The sequence below is a fragment of the Rhipicephalus microplus genome, chromosome 9, assembly GCF_043290135.1.
Source record: "Rhipicephalus microplus isolate Deutch F79 chromosome 9, USDA_Rmic, whole genome shotgun sequence".
In the NCBI taxonomy this organism is placed as follows: domain Eukaryota; kingdom Metazoa; phylum Arthropoda; class Arachnida; order Ixodida; family Ixodidae; genus Rhipicephalus; species Rhipicephalus microplus.
This window is the reverse complement of record NC_134708.1, coordinates 56,597,627-56,601,927: the sequence shown is the minus strand read 5'-3', so window position 1 is coordinate 56,601,927 and position 4,301 is coordinate 56,597,627.

Below are 4,301 nucleotides of genomic sequence, written 5' to 3'. Positions count from 1 at the left end.
GTGCGCGTACTGCAGAAGCGCGCTGGGGTCGCGCGTGCCTCTCAAGTTGAGTATTAGCCAGGCTGACTTGGCCTACTACTACACTACCTCTGCCACCACCGACGTAGCCGACAAAAAGATGGCTAGAATTAATTATGCGACATTGCCCTCCAAAACGTTCACACAGAGAAAGAAAGTAAAGAAAAGAAGGAAAGAAAGAAAGAAAGAAAGAAAGAAGGAAGGAAGGAAGGAAAGAGAGAAAGAAATAAAAAAAGAAAGAACTTCTGATAGCGTTTTTTTCAGCTCGAGCGATTTCGCAAGCTTGGATCAGAAATCTTGGCAGGGGTTATTTGCATGGACACCAGCCCGGAATATATAGATAAAGCGCGGCAAGTGAGGTCTCCTTGCGGAACAATGTTTTCGCCTTTCAGAACTGCGTGGCGGCTTCCTTAATGATGATTGACGGCTGGACTCCTCAGGGAAACTGAGGCTCGGAACGAAGCCCGAAAAGATATTGCGCGTTCTACGAGTCATACGCCGTCGCTTGGATGTCTTGCCTGTTGTTCTAGATGCGTATAAGCGGAAATCTTGATTCCTGTATATTGAGCGTTTTCTTGGTTGTCCTGGACTTTCGCCGCCCTTGCAGCGAGGCGAATTCATCGTAGAACGAGAAAGAGAGATAAATGAGGCAAGTGCAGTGAGGTTTAGCAAAATGAAAACATGTTCTTTGCTACTCTACACTGTGAGGAATAAAAGGCAATGGTTCACTGACGGAAAAAAATAGCAGGCTCAAAAAAATTAAGGAGAAGTTTGCCTTAGGTCGCATGATCCTGGGTCACAATATTGCGGGAGGCCACTTAACTGGTGCTACCAAGCCTAGATATTTACCTTTTTTTCTCACTGTTTCAAAATTCTTGCTACATTGTACTATGCTATACAAGCTATAATATGTTGCTTTAATCATTGCTGTGCTCCCTGAATTTCTTGTCTCTTTTAATTTACCTGTTTTGCTCTATATTTATGCCGTTCTTCTATCTGTACTCTGATTTACTCCTTCCCTCTATTTACCCTCCTCGTTAGGTTTTTGTCCCCAAAGAGAGTTCATGTGTCTTCTATTTGCGCTGTTAAAAATGAAAAAAAAACAGGTAATTTACCACTTGATTTTCTGGGAGTCAAGCTACCACCACTCTTTTCACGGCTGAAAATTCCAGTAATTCTCGGGGGATAACTTTCAGCTTCGCCGTCGACCATGATGAAGTGTTGCAATGGGGCGCATTAATCTGACAGAAATAATTTCGTACGTCACGTTAATAAGCAAAGCTTATACATTTTTTACAATATAATTTATTCCTGCAGATTCCCTAGCCACAACAGGTTACGCGAGAAACGATATACACCGGTGAACGAGAATAAAGAAAACGAGGACTAACGTTGAGAAGTGCTACATTGTGTGGCAAGCGAGGACGACCACCATCGTAGCTCAGTGATGTAAAGCATCGAACCTCTTGTTCGGAGGTTGTAGGTTCACTTGCTTACGGACAAGTTTAAATTTCTTCCTCATTAATGACTTTACATTTAGGCCATATTTACATTGTTACAGTTAGAGCACGAATAATAGCATGTTTACTCTTTGTTTCGTTTTCCCGGGGTCACATTAACTTGTATTTATGAATGTAGTCCCCAATTTTTTTCTCTGTTATTGTATGGCTCTGTAATCCGACAAAGAAATAAAATAGGTATCGCAAGGACGATAAAGTCATCTTCATGTGGAGTGCATTAACCTCTCAAATGTACGAGTGAAGTTGTTTTGTGAAGGTAATGTTGTTGCATTCTCAAATATGCAGGACGTTGAAAGTTCTACAATGTCACTGAATTCCTTGAAACAAGAAATGAAAGCCTGAGGGAGTAATTTTCGGCACAAAAACTGTCTTCTGCGTTTTATCATTTCATGTCACGGGGACCGTCTTTTCCCTAATTCGAAGCAGTTGTTTGTTATCTTTGCCTGATTCACTCTTACTGAAAACGGTATCAACAAAATTCTGGTGCGCACCCTCCCCCCCTCCCTTTTTTTTTGCTAAATATAGCTTTGAAGTTTGGGTGTGTGCTAAAATGCAACTCTAAAGTGGACTTAAGTAAATGCTTTGGCAAACTTACTAATTTAAAATTACCTACGCGTGGCCTACCGCGGCCGGATGCACTGTAAATGTGCAAAAAACGGCAAATTCAATTTATTTTTGGCCTTAATGTGCGCGAAAAATTTCATTTTTGTCCCCAAAGGACTCTTTCCTTCGGGGCCACTACCTTGGGATACAGACGCAGTGATTGTTTCTTAGCTATGAACAATTAATGATTGAGGTTAGCTTGCTCATTTCTGCGGGTTCGAATGTTCAGTGACCCATCATTGGTAGCAAAAACCAAATATAATAATTACCTGTAGCCTCTAGGAATGTTACTTTACAGGAAATATTGCAAATATCCCCTCCTCCCCGTTACTCTGCGCGCATTCGACCATCAGGTATAGATTATTGATAGTATAAACAAGAGTAGAAACTAAGTATCGGGACATATCTTTTCATATGCAAATTCTACACGCTCTATATACCTTTAGAAGACAGACGTTTTCACTAGAGTGACTTGTATTATGCCTAAATTCTCAGTTCACAAAAAGACACCCCACCACAGCAATCATTACAGGGAAAAGGTGCTCCACGTTAACACAGCAATGTGTGCAATTCCAAAAGTTATTAAACATAGAATATACAGAGGAGCAGTAAAAAACCCGGATAGCAGCAGCACCCTATAGCACAAAAGTATTGCGAACTTAGTAATCAGTGCACGAAAATTATGATCCGAAAAATGTTCGCACACGATTTAATATTGGATAGCAAGCTTGAGAATAAGAGTCAAGGTATTTGTATCCTGGCAACCATAATTTAGAAGAACCGCGCACGACATTCAATTCCAAATATATTATCACGGTAATAAAAACAAAAGAAAGAAAGTGTCTGGTTATTGCATCAACGAGGCTTGATTAAAAACCGTGTCCAATCTTCCTCGAAAGAGCTTCCAAATAACGTTGCCATGCTTGTGTTAAGGTAAGACTAATCAGATGGCATATTTAAAGCGAAGAGAAAAAAAAAGAATAGCCAGGTTTTAATATAGCCATGGGCATTCTCATTAGACTTTGGACGAGCGTGGGAGGCTGCAGCGCTGTTCCTCGAATAAGGAGCTTTCTTTCTCTCCGCGTAAACGGCGCAGCGTGATCATGGTGTTAGAGTTCAACAAGCGCTTCACTGGCTAATATTACGTGTTCTGTTTGCATAAGGAAACGACAGAAACGTCGGCTCACCGTGGCCAAAAACATTTCTCGAAGACTGACAGTCTTTTTTTCTTTCCCAAGAGTGTAATTAAAGAAAAGGACGGTGCTTTCTACTCAGAGTAAGGGTGTACTTGCAGTGTTACAATGCCCAACTTCACCTAGCCACACGAATTAACAAAGTTTCTCTGAGATCGTGGCTCGACACAGATGCTTGCACCACTGAAGTTGTGGGTGAAAGTTAGCTATGGAGTTAGGTACTGGCCCTTCTAAGGTTCTTAATACCGAAAAGAATACTTTCACTTGAAACAGTTTCACTATGGCTTTGCTGAAAGAGAGGTTGAACACACAGTGTACAAGAAAACGCTTAAAACAAAGTCGCTCGTGTCACGACTTGGTTTGAGGTAGAGTAATGGAACGCACGAAAGTGGCTTCGCTAGTTGTAGTGGTCTCGCTTTTTAAACAAACGTTTCGTTGAGTTACACAGGGTGTATTGCTACAGCAGTCTACTGCTAACGTTTCTTTGAATGTTTGTCTAGTCGCATAGTGTCAATTTGTTGCCATCCGAATCATTGCTTTGAAACTTTGCTTTCCATTACATTTACTGTGCAGAATCGCGTTGGCATCCAGCGCATTGCAAAAAGAAAATGTTATAAGTAGTGGCTTCATATTTAAACATCTTGTAGAACGAATAGCACGCAGACAGCAGTGCCAGCGAAAGACGAGGACGAAGACCGTTGTTGGTGGTCGTTATTGCTCAGTTTTGGAACACTGGTCGCTTTGCCTGTGTTAGTTATTCAATAAACGCGTCAAAGACTCTAAGATAAACGCATCCTATCAGTCTAAGGACCAAAATGAAGTTATGATTTCGCCTTGCTGCCGGTTTGCGCGTATGCCTGCAGTCGCGCCTAAAATATGGTTGAGCCTCTTTTTTTCGCTTTCTCAGTGCACGTGTTGTTTTTAGGGGTGTCTCTATGGAAGCAACATTATCACGAAATAAACTTAT